Source organism: Falco rusticolus, chromosome 1 (genome assembly GCF_015220075.1).
Source record: "Falco rusticolus isolate bFalRus1 chromosome 1, bFalRus1.pri, whole genome shotgun sequence".
Lineage (NCBI taxonomy): Eukaryota > Metazoa > Chordata > Aves > Falconiformes > Falconidae > Falco > Falco rusticolus.
Genome location: NC_051187.1, coordinates 50,075,171 through 50,103,146, shown reverse-complemented (window position 1 = coordinate 50,103,146; position 27,976 = coordinate 50,075,171). Strand labels below are relative to the sequence as shown.

At 38.4% G+C, this 27,976-nt stretch overlaps 1 protein-coding gene across 1 annotated transcript in view; it reads right to left on the bottom strand.

Moving 5' to 3' along the window:
* FBXW7 (F-box and WD repeat domain containing 7) overlaps positions 1–27,976 on the bottom strand; it is a 191,311-nt gene that overhangs the window by 60,243 nt on the left and 103,092 nt on the right. The window lies entirely within an intron of this gene.

Sequence of the window (27,976 nt, the reverse complement as noted above, 5' to 3'; positions counted from 1 at the left end):
AGGATTGCCTTCTGGCAAAGATTTATATAATTCCATGTAATGTGAAGTTCAGTTGCAACATCAAAAGCAAAACTATTTTTTCTTTCATGAAATCTGGGATTTTAGTGCTTGTTCACTCTTTCCTTTTGGCAACTGCCCTGCTCACAACACCATATACAATCCTATGTTTTTTTAAAAAAAAACACAAATCAAATCAGGCAATGATAAAGGAAATGAACAATAAAGTGGGGGCAGCAGGACAGTATCTAACATTTCTGCAAACAATCCATTTGTCACTTTCATGGACCAGGGTTAATTAATATTCTATATAGGTCTTCCAAAAGCTGAATACCTCTCAAGTCCTGAATTCATGGGGCTGACCTTAGACTTTCTCAGAATGATTTTTAATGCAGTCTGTTATCAGCAAAACCCGTTTAAACACATGTCCCATCTGCCAGCGCCCCATTTGCAAAAGAGCTTCTTATACTTGCAGACAGTAAAGCTTCTGCCTGCTTCCCTCTCTCCTCTAAATACCAGCTGTATGGTAATGAGCCCAAACAGCTGAAAAATACTGCACAGTGACAAAGCTGGTACGAAGCGGGCAGAACAACGCTTCCACTCAATGAAGCAGTTGTAGCATGAATTTAGCAGATTAGCTATTGAACAGGGGTGGGGGGAGGTTTGGAAAAAATGTAAAGGGTCTGCACTGATAGCAAGAAAATGAAAAGAGACCAAAGGGGCACAAGCTCCCAAAGAAAAGCCTAAATTCTGAAGTACTTTTGTTGAACTGCATGAACCAATTCTTCAAATTTTCTAAGGCTTATTCCTCGCGTACTAATGATATGCCAAATGCTATTCTGATCATTTGCAAGTTCAGTTAGTTTTTGAAGGAGGCAACTTGTTAATGAAAGTTTTCCATTCATTAACAAATCTCTTCATCTGCTGGGGGTGGGGGAAGTCCTTAAGAACAGGAACACGCTCTCCTACTTCAGCTTCTGGTACTTTCAGCATGTGTGACCAACAACCGCCGTATTATGTATTAACTTTTTGCATAATAGCCCTCTCAGCCTATCCATTTTTATAAAGCCATTTTTTAAAACACTGACAACATCCATGCTACCCTCCAGACACTGACAAGCTTTTTAAGCAGTGAGCACAGAAGACACTTGCTTTTAAGAAAATTTGTGCCTAACCACTTTCAGCTGATGTGTATAGAAGGCATGCAGTTGAGTATCTGTTTATGTAAGTACCTAATTAGATATACACTATTTGCGTAAAGTCTAAAAATTGCACATGCACTTTTGCACTTGACATTGCATGCATGTATCTACTGCCTGATGAGAAAGATGCATGCAGCTTTTATACATAAAGCTGATGTGAAAATACATGACTTTTTTCTTGTTTGAGATTTCCCAACGGCATCTGGAGTGTTACTGTTGCTTTTGAAGAATTGGAGCCTAACGCTTTCTATGAAAAACATGGAAAAAGACGGTATATTGACACTGCCCAAACAAGCATTCTGTCAAAAGTTTGATACGTAGGGCTTTGGGGTTTTTTAATTCCTAATTAAAAAGCCTTACTGTTTCAATCCCTCAGCATCCTAACATTTGTCTTTTGTGACAAGTAAGGCTAGTAAGATGTTTTCAAGAATTCATTTAGTAAGACATACTGCAATAAAACCACTATATTGCTTCCGAAAGTACTGAAGAGTGAAACTCCCATGCGAGGGGGGAAATACATTTACCTCGAAGGTCATTGTAACACAGCTCCTAAGAAAGCACACATAATCTTTTAACCTTTATACATCACACTTGGAGAGTTAAACAGAACGCACATACAAAACTGGCTGTGTTACTGGCCTCTTTTCACTGGTGATCACTGAATAAACAAAAAAAAAAAAAAAAAGAGAAAGCAATTTTCTCAGGGCATGAAAGAGCTTGTCATGCGGCTATACAATGGCATTCTCAAATGACACTTTTATGGCTTATGCCTATCATAACACTGTAATAAATAGAAGAAAAAAAATCACTATTATAGTTCAGTGGAAGTCTCCACCTAATTTCAAATTTTAATGTAGGTCAAATGTATTGAATTTAAGCTAAAGAACATGCACTTTGATCTCTCCTGGAGAATTCTAGCACACATTTCAAAATATTTTGTATATTTTAAGCACCTTAAGGAATTAATAAAAGGTTTATCAAAAGAAAAAACAGGTAACAGACATTTTGAGCATACAGAGATGCATAAAATATTAACTAATGATTAAGTAATCATAAACTACTTATTGGCTAAAAAAGTATTAACATTCAGGCTATATATTTATTATCAGTCATTAAAATTCTCAGTAGTTCCCATAATTTTCTGTACTTAAAAATTATCATAAAAATCACCCTTAGTTCTTATTTTTTAATCTGTTCTCCAAATTGTTTAATGTGCACCAGGATGAAAACTGTTAGCTTAAAAACATTAAGTAAATGACAGTATTTTATTACGACAGAAGGTGAAATACTTTATCAATGGAAAAATCTGCTGAAATTACTTTACTTCTTTGCAGATATATGTATTTCTTCAGCTCATCAGCACTCCAGGAGGAAGCAATATGACACTACAGAGATGCTGTTATCTAGATGGTATTTGCTATGCTACTAACCCAGGTTTGCCCTGCTTGTTATCTTCACAGGAACCTGAGCTTCTCGATATTATTTACCTTTTCAGACTATGGCCCTGATATACAGACCGGGGTAATAAAGAAGAGTCAATGAACACAGAAAACCCACTTATTTTGGAAGATTTAAACTTGAAAGGTGCAACATTTTTGCATGTTTCATATTAAATCTTCTAAAATTCAGTGTTTTACTACTTGGAAACAAAATCAGACATTCACAGAAACAAAACCAAAACTGTCTAAACAACAAAAAAAACCAACAAAAAACCCCCGTAAAAAAATAAAAAAAGAGACAGTAGACAGGAAAAAGCTTGCCACTGATACTGGCAGAGCTACACGCACTCATTCCTAAAGTTTACCTCAAAATCATCATTATTTTACCAGAATGCCAACTACACCAACCAGAACACTGTCGTAAGAGAAGTCTGGAGTGAATGTTGGCTCTCTTGATAATCAGGTGGCATCAGAAATCAGTGACACAGAAAGGTTTAGGCTGGAAAGGACCTTTTAAAGATCATCTGGTCCACCCTCCTTGCCATGGGCTTGTGCTACATCAGGTGGCTCAAAGCCACGTCCAACCTGACCCTGGACACTTCCAGTGATGGGCATCCACAGCTTCCTTGGCGACCTGTCCCAGTGCCTCACCACCCTCACTGTACAAAATTTCTTCCTTCTACCTTTTCTTCCTTATATCTAAGACTTATATCGATAACCATTGTTTCAGACCATACATCCCAAGATGATGATGCTTCTATGCGCAATGGTGGTTTCAAGAGACACTGACACAGTGCCTGCTTTGGACAACCCATTCTACTCGAGAAAAATATATCGGGCATCTCCAGTAGTTCAGTTCCGCAAGGTCTCAAAAGTAATATACGTACAATGGTTGCCACTAACAAGGAAAATGTACTTCAAATGTACTTTAACATCCAAACTTAAAAAACAAACAAAAAGGAATCAAAGTTGCTTTGTCAATTCCCTTTTATACTGCAAGCCTAACTGTACTTTGCCAGCACTTGTCCATACCCTTCACGTGCTTCTACCACATGGAAACCTTCAAACACTAAGAGTCGTGAAAAAATACAGAATATTATCTATATTCATGAGTATAAACAGTATCAAGGAGAAAACAGTGACTCATTTTAAGCAAGAACAATCTTAACTGTATAGACTTTTCTAGGATTATTTCTTTAACTTAAAAGGATTAACATACTTCCCTTAGAATAAATACACGTACACAAAACAGATAAAATAATCATGTTTCAAACCGTGATCTTCCAAAAGAGATTGAAAAGATGAAGGTCGATTTGTAGACAGCACTACACTGCCCCTTCACGTCCGTTACAGAAACAACACCACAAGCTGCATGATGTTACAGAATTCACTGAAAATTAACATGCTAACTACGTTACACTGCAATTTTCTTAATTTTTTATATCTGACAGCTCTCCATCCCCCAATAAAACATACAGACAGTGGAAGAGAATTAGAATAAAATCCAACTTTTACTTTAGTGGAAAACCTACTTTTTCTTATTTTGATATTCATAGTTAGTCCTTTCTCTTAAAAGAAGTATCAATTTTCCACCAATTCCATTAAATTTAAAATTGGGGGGGGGTGGTGGTGGTGGTGTTTGCTGGTGGTGTGAAAACAAACAATGTACTAAAATGGAAAGACTTAGCAATGACAGAAGGTTTTAAATTAATAACAGAACAATAAAGCTTCCATCAGAATCAATAGTATGAGAAATTATTTGTAAGTCTGTAAGCTATATCATACTTATAAATTCCCTCAACTTTTAAAATAATATTATTTCCCCCCCAAGCACCCTATTTCTTCTGATGTAAAATTCAGCTGATATTTGCTTGCAATTTCACGTTAAATTTGTTGCTCTGATTGGTGCTGCTCTGATAGGTGTACAGGTTTTTGTTTCAGGCAGCGTTAAGTAGAATGTCGGTCAGAAACTTTAGATTTAATAAAAAAAGGTGTAGTAACATCATCACATGCACCAGGTGGACAAGTCACCATATATATGAAAGCATTAAGCAAGACTTGTCAAGTCAGGAGTAATGTCTTCCAAACAGTAATCTAATAGTTTCTTAATTTGTCATTGCTTTGTTGACTTAACCTTCTTGTAAGGACTAAACTTTGGAGAATAATTAGGAAAAAAAAATAATCAGTACATATTTACACCTTGTGGCAAGATATGAATGTAGAGTCACGGATCATTTCTAAAAGCCTTGGTAGGACGATAATGTATTTTCTGGGAAAATGTAAATAGAAAACTGCACAGAAAATAAAGCAGCTCGCATCTTCATTTGGTTTGCAAGTAAACACCTAATAACCATAAACCCACACTATTTCACAAGTACATGGCACATCCACACAACTTGAAAACATTTATTACGGGGAAGGTGAACTTTCTTCATAAATAATTCAATCTTCTAATGCATAAACCTCATCCCTGCCTCCTCTTTCTTCCCCTCTCTTCATTGCTAATTATATTACTTTTGGATAACCTTTGTGCTGATTTAGTCTCTCAGCCTTTTCAGAAGTACGAACTTAAATCAAATACAAAAGCAATAAATGTATTATAATTTTCTAGTGTGATTAAATCTGTATTTTCTACCTCTTCAATGCAGCAGAGCTGTTTAGTTTTGAATTGAATATTAATCAAAAGAAACTGAGGCACAGTAGTTCAATCTTCATACTGTTCTTAAAGTACATAAAACCCAACATGATTTTGTGATTCTATTGTCAAGAAAAAATAAAAGAATAACAGAAGGTATTACTTTTCTGTATGTTCTAGAGACATGTGGCAAGACAGAGTAAGAAGCTCCTTCCTATTTCAATAGCTGTAGCTTGCTTGCACTTGAGAACGGTTAGTAACCAAAAAAATAAAGAGTGAACCATGATATGAGTAAATTTATTACATCAGTAAAAAATTCCTTAAATTTTATTAAAATTAATAGTGCCTGGTTATGTCTAGGGCTATATGGTATAGTTAGCATTTCTATCCAGACCTGCTATGATAAGTCTTTTGCTATTTTAGAATAAAGCAAATTACTCATTCACGTTAATAGGAAAATACAGATACTTCACACCATTTGTTCAGTTAAACTACTTAACATGCTTTCATGTCCAGAAATTCCTGGATGACATTTCTGCAGAAAATCCCTAAAATGTAGAAATAAATGGCAGAAAGTAAGTTCTAGCTCTTTTCAGTTCAGATTTCATTACTAGAAAAGGGAGAAATACAGCATTTTTTTCCTTAAGAAACTGGTTTTCCTAAAAAATACTACAGTAATTAGGGGACTTCCCAAGTATTGTGAATTCCCTCTCAAGCCAGGACAAGAACTTGCAGTTCCTCTGAGCCCTTTCTACAATGCAATAAACTGGCATAAAAGAGGTATCAGATGACAAGGACCTTTATGAATGTCATTGTGATCCAAGATTACGTTTTTCTTTATGAAAACAAAACGGGGTACACAATAAGACCACAAACCAAACCATTATATTGCACAGAGGCAAATATTTTCTTTTACAACTAGAATGGCAAGATTTGCCATTTGTAAAAATTCATGCTCAAAATATTTCATCTACTACAAATGTTCATATAGTACATAGGATAAGCATAGCTTTAAGTAGAAATCTCTTTCGCTTACAAAATGTGCACCCAGCCATACAACTCAAGTTATAGAAGGCAAAGGCCAGGACTGGGAGAATGAAGAACCACCTAGTGTATGAGAAGATCAGGTTTGAGACCATCTAAGGAAACCTGAAGATGCACAAGTCCATGGGACCTGATGAGGTCCAAGGGACCATACACAGCTCCAAGGGAACTGGCAGACGAAGTGGCTGAGCCACTAATCATCACATTTGAAAAGCTGTGGCAGCCTGGTGAAGTTCCCACTGATGGGAAAGGGGAAATGTAACCCTCGTTTTTAAAAAGAGAAATAAGGAAGACCTGGGGACCTACAGGCTCGTCAGTCTCACCTCCGTGCCCGGCAAGATCCTGGAGCAGATCCTCCTGGAAACTGTGCTAAGGCACATGGAAAACAAGGAGGTGATTGGTGACAGGCAACGTGGCTGCACCAGGGGCAAATCGTGCCTGACAAATCTGGTGGCCTTCTACGACGGGGTTACAGCGCTGACAGATGGGAAAGAGCAACCGCTGTCATCTGCCTGGACCTGTGCAAAGCGTTTGACACTGTCCCACACGACATCCTTGTCTCTACACTGGAGAGATGTGGACTTGACAGATGGACGGTGGACAAGGAGCTGGCTGGATGGTCACGCTCAAAGAATGGTGGTCAGCGGCTCAGTGTCCCGGTGGGGAGCAGTGACGAGCGGAGCTCCTCGGGGATGGGTACCGGGACCGGGGCTGTTCAGCGTCTTTGTTGGTGACAGGGACGCCGGGACTGGGCGCACCCTCAGCAGGTTCGAAGCTGTGCGGTGCCGTCGGCACGCGGGAGGGGAGGGACGCCATCCCGAGGGACCCTGCGGGTGGAGAGCTGGGCCTGTGCGAACCGCGTCACGTTCAACACGGCCGAGGGCCGGGTCCTGCACGTGGCTCGGGGCAATGCCAAGCGCAAAGCGGAGAACGGACCGAGAGCTGCCCTGAGGAGAGACTTGGGGTGCTGGTGGAGGAGAAGCTCAGCGTGACCCAGCAACGTGCGCTGGCAGCCCAGAAAGCCAACCCCGTCCTGGGCTGCATCACAAGCAGCGCGGCCGGCAGCTGGGGGGGGGGGGGGGGGGGGGGGGATTCTCCCCCTCTGCTCTGCTCTGGTGAGACCCCACCTGGAGCGCTGGGTCCAGCTCTGGGGCCCCCAACGTAAGGAGGACAGGGGCCTGTTGGAGCGGGTCCAGAGGAGGCCACGAAGCTGCTCGGTGGGCTGGAGCACCTCTGCTACGAAGACGGGCCGAGAGAGCTGGGGGGGTCAGCCTGGAGGAGAAGGCTCCGGGGAGACCTTCTAGCAGCTGCCAGTGCCTGAAGGGGCTACAGGAAAGCTGGGGAGGGATGTTGTACAGGGGCCTGCAGTGATGGGACAAGGGGGAACGGCTTTAAACTGAAAGTGAGTAGATTTAAGTTAGATATTAGGAAGAAATTCTTCCCTGTGAGGGTGCTGAGGCACTGGAACAGGTTGCCCAGAGCAGCTGTGGCTGCCCCATCCCTGGACGTGCTCAAGGCCAGGCTGGACGGGGCTGGGAGCAACCTGGTCTAGGGGTGGTGGAACTAGGTGATCTCTTAAGGTCCCTTCCAAGTAACAACTTTCTGCTTATTCAGATGTCTCGTAAGCAACATCAGCTCCTATAAACCTAGACAACTTTTCGCAAAATATAAGTCTTTAGAGTGTTGGCACAATTAAACTTGTAGCTGTTTTATTGAAGGAAAAAACCTTTTTAAAAAGTGATTTTTAAGTACTGTGTTGGTTTTTGTATTTAATGTGACAGTCTATCGTATGTTGACTTAGCAGCTAATATAGTGGGTAGATTTAGATAGGGCATTTGGAAGAAATTCTTCATTGTGAGAGTGGTAAGACACCTGAGCAGGTTGCCCAGGGAAGCTGTGGATGCCCCATCCCTGGCAGTGCTCAAGGCCAGGTTGGATGGATGGGCTTTGAGCAACCTGGTGCAAGTGGAAGGCATCCCTGCTTACGGCAGGGTGTTTAGAACTAGATGATCTCTAAGGTTCTTTCCAACCCAAACCATTCTATGATTCTATAAAAATACCCTAAATCTATTCTGTCCATTACATTCATACGGTAACTCTAAATAAATGGTACACCAGAATTCTTCCTTCTGTGTGCTCTTTATTAAATCCATGGGACATTTTAGACATGTTATAGTTCACAAGAACATCACAAATGTCTCTCTGGGTCAGTCTAAAAAAGCATCCATCTAGCTTAGCAGCATGTGCTGATAATTTAATTTTCATCATACACTAAACACACATCTATTAGACTATTGAAGTCACCTGCATACAAGCACAACTTTTTCAAGGAAGAAGAAAAATTAAGTTGGATTATCAAGAGTTATGAAAAAGGGTGAAAAAAAGTTCTCTGAATCGTTTTGGAAATTTCTGCGCTGAGAGACTTCAATCTTCAGTGTAATTTGCATTCTTCAACATAATGGTAAAAAGGACACTTAAAGACAATCTCCCATTTTCTGAACCTACAGCAACCTCCTGCCTCGTTACATTTTCCTACATTATTATTAGTAGTAGTTTTGTGTGTTTACACATGTACTATGTATTTAAGAATTCAGCTTACAAGGACTTCTCACCACAGCTTCTTCACCAAGGTCAGGGTAGGGCATCCCCTCACTAACAAACTGTTACAAGAAATAGTTTCTAATTTTAAACGATCATAAATAATGGCATGCTAGGTATAGCAAAAATCCATTTTTCCATAACCATGAAGAAAATATCCAAAGGATCCTCTACTAACAATGCAAAAATGAGATTAAAGCTTTCTCTTCTGACTACATGCAAGTAGAAACAAGGGGACTTAAAAGACATTTGTTTCATAATAAAGCTTGAAAAAAACAATTACCACTATTTCGGTGACAATATCTGTGCCATTATCTATTTTATTTTCTCCTCTGCCTAATCATATGATTTTTATTTTTTTTTTAATACAAAAGTGTGAATCACCATACTATCTGGGTTCTTTCCCTTAAAAAGACACATTCCGCGGTTCAAAGTAAAGCTGGCACTCAAGGGAACCACCATGGCTTCTTTGGGGGGTTCTCCTCCGTGAAAGAGGTTGCTGCTTAGAACTTCAGTATCAGGTTAATGTAAAGGGTTTTGATTAAGAACAGGAGGTTGTATTTCTGTCATAATGGTGTCACCTAGAGTTCAGATCTCTGTAACTACAACCAATCCAGCTCTGAGACTGCAAGCAAAGCATAAACCAAGATTGAAAAAGCAGCTATGGTATAATTTGACTGCCCAACGCTGAGTGTCAAGTCTTCTTTTTATGAAATGAGTGGATTCTCAAACAAGTAATGATGTATTCTTACTCAAGAATATATTCTTGTTCAAGAGACTTCACTGAATAATCTATAGTACCACTTTTTAAAATGACGTACAGTTCTTGTCAAGTAGGAGTGCCACCCTGGGCCCACTAAAAAAATACCTCCAATACCTTCTACCACTACAAAAATTGTCTATTTTCCTGACATGCATACACAGAAACAGCCACATTTTTAGCAGTACAGCTCTGGCTACTTGGTACTAGTCACTAATTTTTCTGTCCTGTCTTTTGTCAGTCTCACTTTCTGTGTATCTCATGTCATCCGTAGCCAACAAAGCAATGCTGTATCTATGACAAAAGCCTGGGACTGGTGGGGCACTGCCTGGCTTTCTCCACCCCGTGACAGCTATAATATTGCTAACCAGTCTCTGAATTTGCAGCATCCACCAGAGAAGCAGAAAATGCCGTTTCACGTCAAGCAACCATTGTGAAGAAACTAAATCACTGCATTAACACCACACAAAGCACAGCTCCACTTGCATCTGTAGATAAGCTGAATCTCTCACGTTTTTATTTACAGTAATCTACCAAGTGCCCCTGACCACTTCCAATTTTGCTTTCAGGTGAGAAACAGATTGAAGAATTTTTGTGTTTTTATGAAAATAAACATGGCTGTAAATTGGAGCTCAAACATTCTCATTCATAAATGAAGAAAAAAAAATATCACACTTTAAATGTAGCGGTGATTTTTCAACACCTAATTAACTTTGTAAACAAAGTAGTGCCCTCAAATTATCTTTTCAGAGAGTCTCTATGCAGCAGTATTTCATCCTCCTACTTACACCTTCTATTACTTCCGTATGGAAAAGCTGCCTTTCTCTACATCTTGATCTAATGAATATTATTTGAACCCAATAAGGTAAACACATTTTCAGAAGCAAAACTGCACTTTCCAAAAAAAATCTGTATATCCCAGACAATTTTTCCCCATTCCAAATTAAATATAGGTATGTATACCACAGAGATTAATTCCCATTATCTCCAGTTCCACTTGTATATTGAAAATTTCTTATTATACTTCATAAATATATACAATTCAGAATATATACAATTTTACTTAAAACAGGAAAGCAAAATTTGAGTTAGATTTCAGTCTGAGACAGTTTAGTAATAAGCAAGCTACACTGATGCAACAACTGAATTTTACACCCACAAAACCAAATGCATTCCTAAAGCTCACTAGTATGGCAATTTGACAAAACAGAAAAGTAAAATGGACCACAGGACCTTCAAGAGGTCTCCACTCTCAGTGGAAATTATACTGTTCCCAAGGGGAGTAGGCCAGGGTGGAGTCGTCTCATCTGCCTTTGGCTTTGTGCTCGATGCCTTCTAGAGCCAGGGACTAGTCAGAACACCGTGAGTGCCCAGTTCTTGATATATCTTTTCTGTATCATCTCAAGAGACCTCCAACTTCTTGCAACCTGACATGTGGCAGCATTCAAAACAAGTATTTTTTCCATTTCAGTATAACAGGAAAGAAACCACTCCTGCTTCTCCAAGTCAAGCAAGGAAAGACAGGTGTTCTTGGCAGCCGCTGTCTGTAAGTGTGGAGACTATGACAGCAGCCATCCATGAGGTGAAAGAAACGTGGAAAGGAAGGATATAAAGGCCAGATTACCTTCATTCCCAGATTTCTTTATAAAGCTACTGCTTACAACTACATCTTGGTTTTTCTCTTCCCTCTTGTGTGTGCAGAATAGAAACTGCATACTGAAGGTGAGCCAGGAGAATTTTTAAATTTCATTATTATTTTTAAGACGTGAGGGACAGAGGACTGAAGGAAGAAAAAAGTTTCCTTATTTATTAATACATTAGAAGACCATATGCAAGCTTTTTCGCATTTAATAATTTTCCTATTGAAAACTGAGGGTTTGTTTATACTGAAAAAATTCTGGTTACTTTAAAGCTACAATATAAGATAATATAAAAGGGGAAGAAAAATGAAAAAGGAAGAAGTTAAGGTTTGTTCTGCTGGACAATAATAGCAAATTTGCTAGTTTCTCTATTTGTGAAAACCCTTAATGAAGGCACAACTAAACCAGGCCAGATAAAGCCTTCATGTCTGATATGGGTTTTGGTATGTCTGTGATAGATACACACAATCAAGGGCAGAGTCCTACAAAGCAGCACTGCTGCTACTTCTTGGCAAGAAGCTAGAAGGAAATCTTAAAACTCTGCCTGAAAGAGCAGCATTTATATCTGTATACATATTCTGAGGATTGTTATGAAGTAGTATTAGATAACGAGATGCTATGACTCCCCAGTTCTGAATGGAAGCAGAAAGGAAGCAATTACCTACTAGCTTTAATATTGCATGCTACAGAATGAAAATTATATACTGTATTTTAAAAATAGACCGTGAAGTTCACAAGCACTGTCAAAGGAATTCAAAAGTTCAGAAATGTTTTTAGCATATTTATAAGTAGCAACTGACATTCTTTTAGAAATACAAAGATGGTTGCATACATTAGGTTTTTAATAGGGCAACATCTTTGTGATCTGTGTCATTACATGCTTTGGAATGCCACATCCAATATCTGGCACTCTGATTCTTCAGAGGCAACATATATTTGTTGGAATATTGTCTCTACTGGAATGCATAATGATTTTTTGTTCTTTGAGAGAAAATTAAAAAAGCTTATTGATGATGCTGAGCTAACTTAAAGATTGGAATGAATAGCTGGACAATATTCTCTTAAGGTACATACAATACAGAGGGGGCCACATCTGGGGAAAAAAAATAGACCATTTATTCAATTGCTTCCAGTTTGTTGGCTACTTTGCAGCAATAATTATTTTTCCCCTTAATTTCAGTATTTGATTTAGAAAATTAAATTGGAAATATCTATAAAGGAATACAGTCTCTTCAAATCCCAATGTTTGCATTTAATTCCTTTTCTCCTATACCTCCTCTTCCTTTTTCCCAAATTTGTCTCCTAGTAAGCAGAAGGAAAAAAAAAAAAAAAAAAGCAGCAATACTTCAGGTTTTGAACAGTTCGGACTCAAGACTCCACAGAACATTAATTCCCCATACGTCCACACATCATCAAAACATAAAACTATTTCTCAAAACCCTGTAAAGAAGTTAAAACCCCTAGTAAAGAGTGATCAAAGTTTCAGAGTTGTGCTACATTACAGGCATGTGCTACATTTCAGAAATTGTGGGCAAGAACAAAGTGTGTGTCTCATGTCGCCTCACAGCAAAGAATTTCTTGCACGAAAATGCACAAACAGGTGTCCTGACTTCATGGTTCTGAAGGCTAAGCAAAAAGGCAGAACGGCTCTAAGATACAGGCAATCTGAAATTCAAATTAGAAAACAGTGGAAAATAGTTTAAATGACATTTAGAACTACTATTTAGTATACTTATTTTTCAGCAGTTCTGTCTTTCGTTTCACCCCACTGAGGTCTGATTTGTGTCAATACAAGTACCTTTGGAAAAAGGATTCTATTTACCTTCTTCCAAATACATAAGCATACAAATACCGTACATTATGCATACACTCGTTAAACTATGAAAAAATTCTACACATTTTGCTGTTTATATCATGAAAATTACAGTTATCTTTTCATAGAGAAGACAGTTCGATTTAAAGGATTTTTGCTCACTAACATTGTTCATGCTTAAGTAGCGCAAATCTGAATTACAAATCTTAAAATCGCCATGAAAATACGAGGCCTTAGGGCCAATTATTAAATAACTCGTCCCAATTTTATATCAACATACATATGCAAAAGGCAAGACAATGCTAAGAGCAAATAAACACAGATGTCTCTTGAAAGATTAGCTTTATTAGGCTTGCAGTACCTATTATGACTGGGTAACTGTCTGAATAACCTCAGGGGACGGAGATTGCCTATTGAAGCCCAAAGAATATGCTGAAAATTTTCAGCAATTATGAATGCATATGGTCTACATGTCCACTGCAAGGAGCTGCCAATGCTACCTCTTTCTATAAATTAGATCCCCCAAGTCAGAAAAGTATTTCAAATTAGTAGAGAGAGGTGCGAATCATGTTTTTTAATATTCCTGCACTTCAGTGACCAGTGAGAATTTTTACTGCTGGTTTCCCTCTGTACCAGGAAGAGAGAAAGAGAAAAGACGGGGGGTGTGGGGGCTGAGGGTGTGTATGGTGGTGGAAGGCGAATGTTTCTGCACCCACCACTCCTCACTGCCGTGTTTTCAGGAATTAATTAATTCCCTAAGGATGTCTTAAGATATCTTCAAGCACTTACTTTCTCCGCACACGAGAAAGAATAAGTCACTTTTGATACAAGCTCTTCCTAAACAGAGAAAAGGCCGTACCTGCTAAACGCAGCCATGAACAGACAAATATGCAGTATTTCTGGACATTTAAAACATTCACTTGTGTGCTCAAGTTAAAATGGGCCAGCACTTCAGAACAGGAAACTATTTTCTCTTGACCCTCTCAGAAGTTTGGATGCCTTCCCAGAAATCTCAAGACCGGCGCAGGGTTTAGGGCTGTGCCTGCAAGACAGCTGCATCTGGATGCAACCCTCCGTGGGAATGCATGGGACAAACCAAGGAAGACAGGTTGATCAGACGTGACCAGCTGAGGTGGTGCCAGGTCCAGAAAGTGATCCACATTAATCAGATGCTCCAGAGAAATTTCACTCGGTAAGGCAGCACGATACGCAGGCCATTGGGAAAGCCACCTTTAGTTAGGCCAAGGGATCTCATGGAAACCCACCATCACTGGCCCAGCTTGGTACCAAGCAGTTCGAGCTGCCTCCTCTCCTCCTCTTCTTCTGGGGTGGAAGGGCTGCAGCTCACTGAAGTATTCCCCCACGATAACCAACTCTTTATGCGTCAAGAAAACAGAAGCAGAGAAGAAGCTAAAAGAAATCTACAGCAAACGAATCTGACAATTAAAAGGAAGAATTCCAACAGAATTATTCTCTAACCCATGAGAGGGAGAGTTATCTTAGAAACATCAACAAACAAATCTTAAAATTAATCTACTTTTGCTATTTTAATCCACATAGTACTACATACGAATTAGGCACCGACCAAAATAGTTGCTGTTATTATTCTAATTCATTGTCTTTCTGAAGTGAAATAGTACTGCTATGGACATATGTCCTTCACAAATTTGGAAATTAATTTCAGCCCTCATATTAATTGCAATTAGTGTTGAATTTTTATACTGCAAAGTGACCTCAACACATAATTATATTTGAAACACGATGAGAAAACGAACAATTTCTATCAGAAGCAATTTTATACTGCTAGATAAATCTCAGTCAGAAATAGCACAGACACCACAGATCCTGCCATAGGCTAAAGGGATGATGTAGCCTCGCTTTCTTTAATTTGTATGATTAGTTTTTTGCTAGCTGCAGTGTCTGTTAGATAATCTTCCTTATTTCTTGCATCAGTGTGAATGGAAACTGCAAAAAAGTGGCACGCTTGGGTGTCTAATACATGAAACAAACAGAAGATTATTATTGTTTAAAACAAACACATCCCTCCCCAAAAAGAAATGTGCACAAGCACCTACTCTGGATGCTACTCAAGAGAAGAGAACTGGTAGCAACTATGAGAGTTTATTATCTGCCTGGAGATGATAAAGCAAGGGTAAGAAGTGGAAATTGATTGACATGTAATATTTTAAACAAACATAAATGCATATATTTAAAAAAATAATTAACAGATGCTGTAGCAACTGTAGTTTTGTATTTCTTCAACCTGATGGCTTATCTGGTTCCATTAGGAAATATTAGACTAGCCAGCTACAGATAATTCCTCCTGTCATTAAAGGAGGTGCGTGGGCAGGAAGGCCCTCCCGGACTGCACGCAGCGTCAGCGGAGAGGCAAAGGACAGGAACACTGTGGGTGTAAAAAGGCAGGAAAGAAGAGAGAGATGCTTTAGAAAAGCTTTGTAGTCAAAATAAGCATTAGACAGTAGAGGACTTGTTCGAAAGCTCGGTATCTAGACAGGATTTGGAGAAGGGGAGGCAAAAGAAGGGGAGACTGTTAGACCATGAAGAAATTCATAGTAAGAATTCAGTCTGAAATTTCACTGACAACAAAACAAAGGAGAAATGCAAGATGGAATGTAGTAGTGCTGCAAATATGTTAAAATTGCAAACATTCTTGCCAGCTGCTGCTGTTATCATGAGAAGTAATCTTGTGTTAGGGTTTATTAATAGCAACATGCTTTGGAAGAGACTGCCATTTGTACTTGCAGAACACTGTATCATGCAGATTGATATAGGGCAACAAAATCTTAACTGTTTAAGCATAGTAAGTCTATAGTAAGTATAGTAGCAAGTCTACCTAAACACAGGCTAAGTAGGAAAAATGTGGCGCTAAAACCATACCAAAAATAGCTTTGTAGCACCTCCTCTGCCGTTCTTTTTCAATTTTCAGAAAGGAAAATCCTGTTGGGAGAGTATCCTTAGAAAGAGAGCGGTGTAGTGTCACCTACAGACTCGTGTCCTATAAGCCAAGGAACAATTTTCTGTTTCCAGTCTCTAACAACACATTGTTTCTACTCCTATTTTGTGTTCTGTCTTTCATCTCTACAAGCAGTAAGCTCTCTATGTGGGGACAATTTTGCATACAGCATTTAGGGCAATATTACTGTAATATGAATAGTAATATTTGTAAACAAAAGTATGCTTTTAAAATCCATGTCTGTATATATAAATGGGTCATCTAAATCATGAGGCAGTATCCCACATGATACCACAGAAGAGCAGTACGCTGCAACCAGCTACCTTCAATATACACTAGCTACATTATAAGCTGAAATACATGCAGCTTTAGAAATTCCACAGGAAGGTACACATATTAAAATATCTGGTCGCAAATTTGCATGTATTTACATATTACAGATTCCCAAAATAAGTGTTTTACCCACTTGAGTCTTTTACATACAAGTTGCCTTTTTCACAAATTATAAATAAAATTCTACTACTTTGCATATGCAAAGCAATGCAGCATACACAAGCTTAATAAACTACCTGAAATAATGAACCAGAGAGAAGCATACTTTAGTAATTACAACATACATTCTCTGTCTGAACCAGAGAGAAGCATACTTTAGTAATTACAACACAAAATATTTGCTGTCTTTGCCACATTATTATACTATTCCCTGTAAAACAAAAACATTTCCCCAGCTCACAAAGATGTTTAATACATTAGCATATACCAAGTGTTACAAGTTCCTTTGATACTAAGTATAAAGTAATTTAGGTTAAGGAAGTATTGCTAAACTCAGATAATTCATAAGGGAAGAACATATTAGAAGAATATATTTAGGCTTTTAGCATAATTTACACATTTTAACTCCTTCTCTCCTCCCTTTATCAATCAGTCTAGGGTCACTGGATCTTTGGTGGTCTTAGAATATATTAGAATATGATCTACAGAACAAATGAAAAACACTGCACACAGATCTTATACCATTTTGCCTACTGCTTCAAGATGTTAGAATAGTTGCAAAATTATTAAAGACACATTTACTGTATCGCCTTCGTGCACAGGATCAATATTTTTATATGACAAACACAACCAGCACTATCTTTTCCAGAAACATGTACATTTGCAGCATATTAAAAATGTTGCATGGTTTGCAATTAGTATCTGAATTTTTAGGAAAAATCATTACCCTGCTTTACAGATTGTATATTTTACTATTTGTGTCCGTTTGAGAGGTAACTAGAGAAGTTTTTCTGAAAATTAATCAAACTGCACATGACTACCCAAATGATCAGCAACCATCTTGATCATCTTACCAAGAAACCTTGCCATCAAACTGGTTACTCAACAAATATTTTAAGGAACACAACAAATCAGAAGTACAGACTTCCTTGACTGAAGGTAAAGAAAGGGAAAAGTCATGTCAAGCCCAGTATTGTTTTCTTGCCTTTTCAAATAACTGAGTAACATTATAAAATGCCTGAATAGAAATTAGAAACACACTGCTGCTGTCCCTATGCAAAACTGTATTTTCGAACAACTTTATCGTGAAATGGAGACAAGTGTACCAGGAGCTGGAAAGAGGGCAAAGGGAGAGAGAGGAAAAAGAGGCCCACTTTTAACAGAGAATGAACATTAATGAGTAGCTGTGGGGAGAAAACAGAATTAGCAGTCCAAAACTAGGTGAGCAGCCAGTGAGATGCAGTGGACCCGAGACTCAGACAGAGTTTGGGAGAAAAACACAAGCCGAGCACTGAAACTAGGAATGAGGTGGGATCTTCACTCTGAGCAGTGGAACTATTTAAACTGGCAAAACCATCATTCCCTGACAGTAACAGTCCATCACAAAAGGAACAACACTCAATCAGTTGTGATAACAGAGATCCAAAAGCAAGATGCTAATGCTACAACCCTGCTTATGACTTATGTGGATGTCATTCTAGTTCAGTTCGACTTCAACTCAAAACCTGAGAAATGCCAGAACAAAGGTTGCCAGTTAAACTCAATTTGCCCTCTCTTGTGTTTCTGTATCAAGAGAGAATCATGACACAGCAGAGCATCTTCTCCCTGCAAAGGCTCCTTTCCCCATACCTGAAACAGATCTGTTCAGGAAATTAAAACGGCTTCATTTCTTGTAGAAGGACAAAAAGTGTTTTACTTAGTGATACAAGGGACTGCAAAAAGAGAAAAAGGAGATTCATGGTTAAGGCAATTAGGTTTAAAGCAATAAATTAAGTATTTAATTACACATTTTATGAGTACCCCTCTGGCAGGATCAATCAGCAAAGAGGCAGCTGGGTCAGCTTACGAGGTCACCGCTGTCTCCCATTCTCTCTTTTCTTCTGCTGGGTGCTATAACCTCCACAGCTTCCAACAAGAAAACAGACAGATTGTAAGCAGGTAAAGAGCTTTCACAAAGTCAATCCAGCATGTTTGAATAGCTCAGCGTGAATAACAACAAAGGTTTCTAAAGACATCGAAACAATTGGGCACAAGGGAGTAAAATTGCCCAGGCAACCTTCCTTCTGACACCTCCTGGAGGGGAGTGACTGACTGCAGAACCGCGGTGACACGCTTTTAGCATCTGCACCCGCGCATCGGCCTGTAACAGACAGCACTGCTCACTGCACGAGAAATGGAAGTTTTAAATGCATCAAAACCACAAAGGAAAACATTTTAGCTAGCGTTAAATGTAAATGAGTTTCCGATTGCTGCTTTTCTCTTGGCCAGAAATAGATAGAACGATTTAAATATAAAAGTGTTTCTCAAAGAGTCAGTATGGTGAGAGAGGACCACTGAATATTCTGAAAAAGCAATCTCTGGGAGTGCTAGGACATCTGTTGCAGTGGATGTTCGGAGAAAAAAACCCAACCAACAAACATCTCCCAGCTCAGCCCCAAAACCCCAAGCAAGTCGTCACAGGTTGTCCAAGTATTTTTTGACCCGGTACAGCAGGTTGGACTAGATATGCAGTTTAGCTAGCAATTTCCTTGTTTCCAGGGGACGCAGGGAACAGCTGTTTGAACAGCAAACTAAGCGCTCCCTCCTACAAACGGCTATCTTAAGCCCAGAGCTTCTGTAACACCCCACCAGAAGGGGAGGGGCAGACAGAAGCACAGTTCTGCCTATATCTAGCTCTAGAGAGCCACGAAGACTGGCTACATCAGACTCTGTCCATGATTTAAAAGATGGGATTTTGATATGGCTTGTAAGATAGTCTAGGAGACCACGGAGCTCTTCAGCTGAGTCAGGTTGAACCACCTCACCTTGAGCCTACCAGACAAATACGGATCTGTCTGCTTCTTCCATGGCTGTGATCCCTGTTTTATTCCCTCTCAAGAACAGTACAGAGTCAAATGGTTTGTTACTCTCAAGTACAGTAGAGTCAACTGGTTTGCAAGCAAAATGAAAGAGATAATTGCAAAAAGAAGGGGAAAAAGGATGAAGAAGATCATTTTTAGACTGCCTGTGCTCCACACTGAGATAAGAAGTAACATATTGCTTTTCTTCTAGGCTGCCATCTCACACAGGGAGAACATCAATTCCCTCTTGTGAGAGGAGATGAAAGGCATGGGAAAAGCAGATTCTGAGTGGAGATACTGCATATACTTAAAAAAAAAAAGAGAGGAAACAGTTCATTATTCAAGATTATTTATCTTCTAAAAGGAGTAACCCTCTAGGAAATGTTACACAAGACTTCGTCTTGCTCTTTTCTGTAACTTTCAGTATTCCTTTCTTTCCACTCAAACCGTCTGCCTTTTCAATTAACTTCCTCCTGCTGGACCTCGGATGTACTTCTGTTTCATTCCAAAGATTTTCCAAAACTGAAACTTCAAAAATAACAAAACCAAGATAATAAACACTATTAAGTGTAAGTTTAACAATGAAAAGTAAAACCCCTGTAAGGCAGGCTTTATTGTGAATATCTGAACGTCCACAGCAACTCATAAAGACTCCTTTATGAGAAACAAGCACGGACACAAACCCAAACTTCCTTTCATGTAGGTGTCAACTGATCAGTCCATGATTTGTACTTCCATTTGAGGGACAAATTCTAACACAAACAAGGGAATTTAAATTAAAGGCTAAAACAGCTTTGAAAGTAAGTTATTTCTGACAGCCACTCAAAGAGGCTTCTTACCACCAGTGGCCATAATGCAAGTTCCCTGCCACAAAGCCAGAACCAAAAAGTCTCTTGTAGAAGACACAGGTGCGTGGGAGCGCTCTCATTTGTCCAGTGGCAGACTCTAAAGACTCCCTTAAGGTTTAAAGTAAGAAATTATACACATATATATGTATATTACATATATATATGTGCATACACACACACACGCACATTTTCTCATGTCTTTTTCTTTATGCTGTCCTGACAGACTCTTTTTACCAAATGGTATGAAATTCCAAGGGAAAAAAATTTTTTTTTTTTCATTTTGTGTTTAAGGGGCAAATAGTTTCATTCTTTTTCTTATTATTCAGAACCTGATCCAGTCAGCTCAAGGAAGTGTAAGATGGGAGGATATACCATTTCAGAGAAAGTGAGATAGCTTTTTGTCCATTAAGTAATTCCGTACTGTCATCCACGAAATAATGTGCTGTGCTCAAGCAAGAAATATGATTTGTTACAAAAAAATCCAGAACTACATTTCCCCAAAAAATGGAACAGACAAACTAGTTGGTTAAACTGATGGCACAAGCATTTAAAAAGATCTGACTGACAATTAAAGAGTGTTTTGGTTGTTGTAACACAGAAATGAAGGAATAAAGAAACAAGTCCAAATAAGTGAAGCTGGTCATGTATAAAACACACCAGTATTTCAAATAAATTACTAGCATACCCGTCAGCCAGAGGAAGGGAAAGGAACCGGAGTCTCGTTCCAAGGGCTCTACTGTAGCAACGAATGGGCCAATACCATATGTGATGCGTTAAGACCAGTGCATGCTCTTATACTGAAAAAACAGGCTGGTATATAAATCAATGCTTAAATGCTTTATTCTACGTTCACCTAACACACAAGTACATCCCTCAAACGGAAGCATTTCATTGATGAACTAAGTTGATGAATTGCCTAAATCTGGTCGGATACATTTTAAGGGTGAAACATATGCACATATATCGAACTTATTCCCACAAAATGGTAGAGTATAGCAGAATCTTTGGTGTTTCTAAGAGTATGGGCACTGAAAGTGGACACATTTTCATACCTTGACTTTTCTAGCTTGGAACAGTCCAAGGTGCACACTGAAACCCCTGCTTTGTAACAATTCAGTGCTACCTTAAGCCACTTGAAGGAATGTTGCAAGTGGCTAAGTCACTTTCACAAACTCTTACATTTATTCAATGTGATGAAATTGTTACACAGCAACCTCCAAGAGCAACAAGTACTGAAATTTTCAGGAAAACTAAATAGGGGAGAAATCTATTTTTAAAGTACAGCTTTTGTAATAGTTAAGAATTGTAACAGTTCAGAAGGAAAAAGATTTCTACCGTTAGTGGTTTAAGAGCAGTCTAGGGGAAAAAAATCACAGAGTTAATCTGAGACCAATTTTTTGTCAACTGAAAGTATTTACTATGCCAAACAAAACAGAACACCTGATTCTGGAATATACGTGACATGCGTGACTCTAAGAAGTATGTTCAATGATCAGCTGCAGTCAAATCGCACTGAAGAGCTAAGTGATAGCTGATACCCCAAGGGTGTACTAGTTGAAAGGTATTCATTACTTCTTCACGTTACACTGCAAAATTTACTTCAGTGCCTACAAAAGATACGTTAACAGCTAAAGAGGACCATGACTATGTCTACGTTTGATGATACTGCATCAGTGTTTTCAGTGACAGCTCTGAAGGAATACATAGGTTTATTGTGTCGGTACTTCTAGAGCTATGCGCTGAAGTTATTCTCAAGTGCTACACAAAGAACACCAAGTAATACTATTTTTAAGTGGATTCAGATTAATAGTATTGCAGACAAGTATTTTAACTGCATGAGCAAACTAACAAAATGCATAAGGGCAAACTCTTAAGTCCTGTGACCATTTATAGCGCTGCTCTTAACAGAAGCCCAGGAGAGGATGCAGAAGCTATGAACTGTCAGCTCTCACAACGGCAGTATTTTTACTCCCGAGGATCACAGTACACATTTTAAAGACGTTTTGCTTGGTTTAATGTACAATTAAGGAGGTGAAGAAATTAGTTCAAAGAAGGAGAAGGTCATAAAGAATCTTTAAGTCAGGTCAGTGTTTGAATGGCTCAGTCATAAGCTTTCCAGAAAAAAAACTGGTACTGACATATTAACCCAGAAATAAACCATACCTCACGTTCTACAGCACATCAAGTTTAGGTCTGAACATTAAAAGCTCAATAATTCAATGCATTATTTACTAAATAAAAAGTAGAATCTTTTAAAAAAATAGATCTACGAGTTGCCTATCGGTCAAACCTTGTGTGAGAACTCATATTTTACATGAAAATACTTTTGTGGTTCTTGCTATGTTTAATAAAATGATAGTTCTATGTAAGAAAAGTATTGATTCTCTCATCTGTTGTTCCGTTGGGGTTTTGTAGTTTGGGTTTTTTTTCAAAATGCAGAAGTGAAAATGCAGATCTTACATGCAACCGATGCGTGTTAGCACAGAAGGAGCCCAATATGGTCACCATCAGGAGTTACACGCAGGCTTTGAGTGCCGCAAGGCATGAGGTGGAGCTCTGATCTTTTCCACCATCAGCAGCCATCAGACTGAGAATTACTAACTTCAGAAGACAAGATAAACTTAAATTGACTGATGACAGTTTAGCTGGTAAAACATACTTTTACAGCATTTTTTTATTTTCTCCTTAGTCCTAATGCTAAAAGAAAAGGAGAAGTGAACAGCATCTAACATCTTAAACCCTCCTAGACCTCAAACCTCCGAATCATTAAACTCACTGCTTGAACATGGTGTGGGACAGGACAACCAAGAAAGATTGTGCCTGTTTTGGAACAATGTAAGTCTTCAGAGAACTACTTCAGAAATTATTTTTTTCATATTTGCAATAAGTTAATGCATGACCACACTTCTCGTTACAGAAAACATACACGTAAAACATCAGCATTAAAATTCCAACAGTATAAAGTATTAATACAGCCACAAAAAGACTTGCAAAATCTATCTACTAAGCTTATCTTCTATGCTGTATACTATGCTTTAGCCAAGGACAAAGGAACTAAAACTACCAAAACATATTCCAAGTGCTTATTTTCAAGCAAACAGTTCTCGAATCATATAAAAAATTTTAAATCACATCCATTAAAATACAGAGGGTTACTTTATCACTTTCAACCTTATGAAATGTTCCTATTCAACATTCAGCACATATGTTTAATATCTAATTTTTTAAAAAAATACTTTTCTGAAATGCACATGATGCAGTATTAAACAGACATGCATATATGTTTGTTCTAATTAATCTATGCACTGCGGCAGGTTGATACTATTTTGCTAGCTTTCAACACGTCATATACTTTTTACTATAAGAAACATTTTCAGACATTCAAAGCAGCACAGTAAAAAGAAACCACGCTTGCAAGGGTGATCCTTGTCAAATTTAAACTTCATCTGTTATTTAACTAAGTTTACTAAAAAGGAGTATGCTGAAATTCAAGGAAAGCCAACACATACATAGAAGTTCAGCTAGATTTTAAAACTTGCATCAGTAAATGGAAATAGCATTTATTCAGTAGCAATAGAAAGTTCAAAGTAGTGTTGAGAAACATCATTATAAAGAGCAAATTTATTTATAATTTTACTGAAAAAATCCAGAGTAAAATACTCCTAAAGATTAACAAAGAAGAAAACTTAATTTTACTTCAAAGAGTATGAGCTCAGCAGTATGCAAACTGAGTAACAAAATCATGTTGTAATTTGACTTGAAAATACTCTTTACTGAAAATTGGTGTATTATAGAGAGAACAAAATTTAAAAGACGCTTTTTTTTGTTACTCATACAATGTACTTTAAGAGCCACTTTATTCATATAGCTCCTGAAGCTGTAGCATAAGACCCGTGATAGTTTGTCAGGCTAGGATTGTCTATATATAAACTATATCGCAACCTCCACATAGTAACATGCTATTTTTATTTTCTGTAACAGCAAAAATGTTATCTCCATTACCGAGTTACAAAAATATTAAAAACTTGTTTTAAGAATTCTTACTAAAAACATTTAAATGTTATTTAACACCTCTAAATTCTCTACTTTAGTATCCAACAAGTCGCATGGGCCAATACAGTTAAGAACTGCATTCAATGGATTTCACTCCAAATTATCTACACCACTCTAAAGAGCGAATAAAAGCAAAATACACATTTATGAATGCTCCTAGTTTGTGCAGAATTTGTTTTCATCTACGTGGTTTACAACTATAAAAGAATCTCTGGTATGTCCCTTTAAACAAGTAATAGCTAAGGCAACACATACAGATTTTAATTAAATTAAACCACAAGAATTATTGAAATAAATGACCTGAGGGCTCTTCTACAGCGCCCTGAGTGAACAGATAATTCAGATAAAAGTGTTTCCACGTGGAACAAATGCACCATGACAAAGCACTGAGCTACAAGCCAAGTGATCAAAAATCAGGTTTTAAAGGTTTTTACACTTACCCGCCTACGGCAGAAAGGCAGGCCCTGTGCAATGATGCTGATGCTAAATATCTTCATCACGGTTTGGTGTGGTAGAGGTTCTTTGGCACTTTTAAGATCAACAGGAACCAAGCCATGGTTGATGGCAGTTTTCCCAGGTTTTGACATTTTATTGTTCTTTTTTTGTCAAGCCTACTAACAACGCAAGAACATTGCTAAAAACTTTGCTTCTAAAGTTGCATGGTTTCTTCCTCCTCTGTTTTTTGGGTTTTTTTTTTTGAAGTTTCAGACTGGTGATTCAGCTCCCCACAGCCTGCTGCCTTTGTCTCTCAGCCTTCTCCTGCCAAGTGTCCTGACCTGTCTGCTGCTCAGTGAAGTGCAAGCTATCCTAGTATAGACAAGAATTAAACTACCAAGGGGCAGGCAGACTGCTCCTGCCCGTCAAACAGCTGGTGGACCTCCCCTGCCATGTCAGAGGAGCCCTTCTCCAAAAAGGGATCCACAGAGAGAAGAAGAAAATCATGACTGCCAGGAGTTTTAATAGCCACAGCCGCTTACGCCTGCTCTTTAAAGGAATATGGCTTTTTAAATTATTATTTATTTTTCGCAAGTTGGCATTCTGCTTTTAGAAAGGAGAATCCAAGGAGATTGCAGCCTTCAGACAGTAACGGTGTTAGTGCATGGTCCACTCCACCACCCTCCAGGCAGACTTCCAACAAAATTTGACAGCTAGTATCTAACAAACTGGCCTGGACTTTGCTGTTTCTTACCCACCATCTCCACAGGCATAATAATATTGCTAAGTCCAAAAGTTTAAAAAGGAAACAAAACTGAACCCCCCCCCCCCCAAAAAAAAAAAAAAATGGGAGTCCCCTAAAATTGGTTCAAAATTTGCTCATTTAATAAAAGTAGAGGCTATCATTGTATTCTCATCTACACTGTGATTTTTAGCTCCTTCTTCCTGGCCCTCCTTACTCATGTACTGGTACCCCAGGCTGCACCTCCTGGCCCCTTTCCTTTCTGCTGGGGGGTGGGGAGCAGCATCCAGGGGGCTTTGGCTCTAGGGATGCAACGGTACTGGAATATGTCTTCCCTCTTCTGGCTATCACGAGTCTAGGGACCAGTTTGCTCAGGCCTATCTATCACACTGATGGAAAGGAGATGGAAGGGCTCTTCCTCTGACAACAGCAGCCCCTGAAAGATGGGAGGAAAGGTCTGTCTGCCCTTGGAAAGAAACCTGACTGAGGGCCATTATTCAGGAAAAAAGTGCTTACTCCATCAAAGCTAAAATGGCAATGACTATTAGTCAGATTATCTGCAATTAGTTTACTTCCATTTTAAATAATTTCTTGATCAAATTAGCTTTCCTACCATGCCTCTAGGTTCACACAATCCCTTTCCAATCCTTATACTTGGACATGTCTCTTAAAAACACATTCAAATTTTTAAAACCTTTTCAGCGAAGCTAAGTAGAAAGAGACAAAAGCCTGTGAAAATGTCTTATGAAATTGCTGAGACACAGAAAGCCATCAAAGCCCATGTATGAACTGAGCTGGTACAGTTGAAAACACAGTGAATAAATGAAAAATCTTACCACTCCTTTTATGCACAATCCAAAGAGAATTAATTCTATAATTATGTGAGGGCAAAAAAGGGAGTGTAGTAATGCTTTAATGCTTGAAGCACAACACTAACTTGACAATAGACAGCATTAAAACATGCCTGTATTAGCATCTCCACTTAGCCCTTTGTTTCCCCTTCAAAGCACCAAGCTGTAGCAAGTCTCACCCACTTATAGCAGCCTCCTCTCAAACACTTGCTTGTTGAATGCTTTAAAAAAAAAAAAACCCAAACAAAAACCCAACAAAACAACAATGCCCCCCCAAAAAACTACAAAAGTCCCTAATATTTCATTGAGTATATATATACATTTACAGTAAGCATTCACTTATAACAAAATATATCTCTCTCAGACAAACAAACAAATCCTTTTTTCTTTACAGATGTTGCATAAATGCTATGACAGAATGCTGGGTAGCACAGTATTTCCATGGACTGATGATTTATGGGTTTTTTCTTCTCTACCATTCCATTCAAATGCACATTTAGAAAAACATTGTCTTCTAAAAGATGCTTCATTACATTTCACCCTATGAACTCCAAAAAACAGTTTACCATTAGCCTGTACTCAACAGCAACTGAACACAGTTTATATAGCTTCATTTTGAATTACATTGTATTTTATGCAACAAATATTAGGCTTTCACTTGGCTGGAAGACTTTGGAAAGGTGTCTTCGTATCTTAGTTTCACTCAAATAGAAAACTTCAGTGAAGTACTCCAGAGAGGGAGAAAAAGTATCCTTTTGTCTCGACTTTGAATAACTACAGACCAGAGCCAAAATCCCAAGAGATCACCTCACACATCCCTATCGATTTATCATTCAAAAAGAAGTAACAGGTCAAGGTTTTCCATTTTTGAGGTACCAGTCACTGTCTCAACATTCCAAAAAAGTGGCAAGTTTACCAGGATGTTAATTATATTAATATAATTTGAGATTTGAATAGTATGTATGTAAGATGACAAGATCAGATACAGTATTTCATACAAAGAAAACCTGAGATTCTGGTTTAATAAACCGCTGAAATAAACCCAGTTTTAAAAGATTATTGCACAACTGCTGAAAGGAGCATATGACAGCGTGGCAGATCACTATTTTAGTACCAGACATTATTAGCTGATATCGGAGCCTAGTATCTTAGCACTTTACAGACTTACTCCTTCCCCCCACTTCAAATATTAGCTCATAACAAAAGTGCAAAACAGGAACACAACTTGGCCCATTTACAGATTTACACACAACTGGGGAACAGACAAGCATGGGAATCCCAAAGCACCGCCATCCAGTCGCAGGTTATTCTCACACCTCTGAAAAGATGAAACTTCTGATTGTCAGACCTCCTTCTTTTGTGGTTTGAGATAAAAGTCCCAACAGTAAATCAGTTTTTCCCCAGGAACTTCTGAACTGTTACAGAATAATTCCACAGGGACACACTTTAGCTGACAAAAAGTATCATGTTCACATTCAGCGCAGTCCCCTTTCTAAGTGGATAAAGCCAAAGCAAAATAAGGTTTCTGGGGTTTTTTTGTCCCATGTGAAATTACAATGCTAGATTTCACACTAAAGTGAATAAGCAATAAGGAAACCATAGCAATAAAGAAA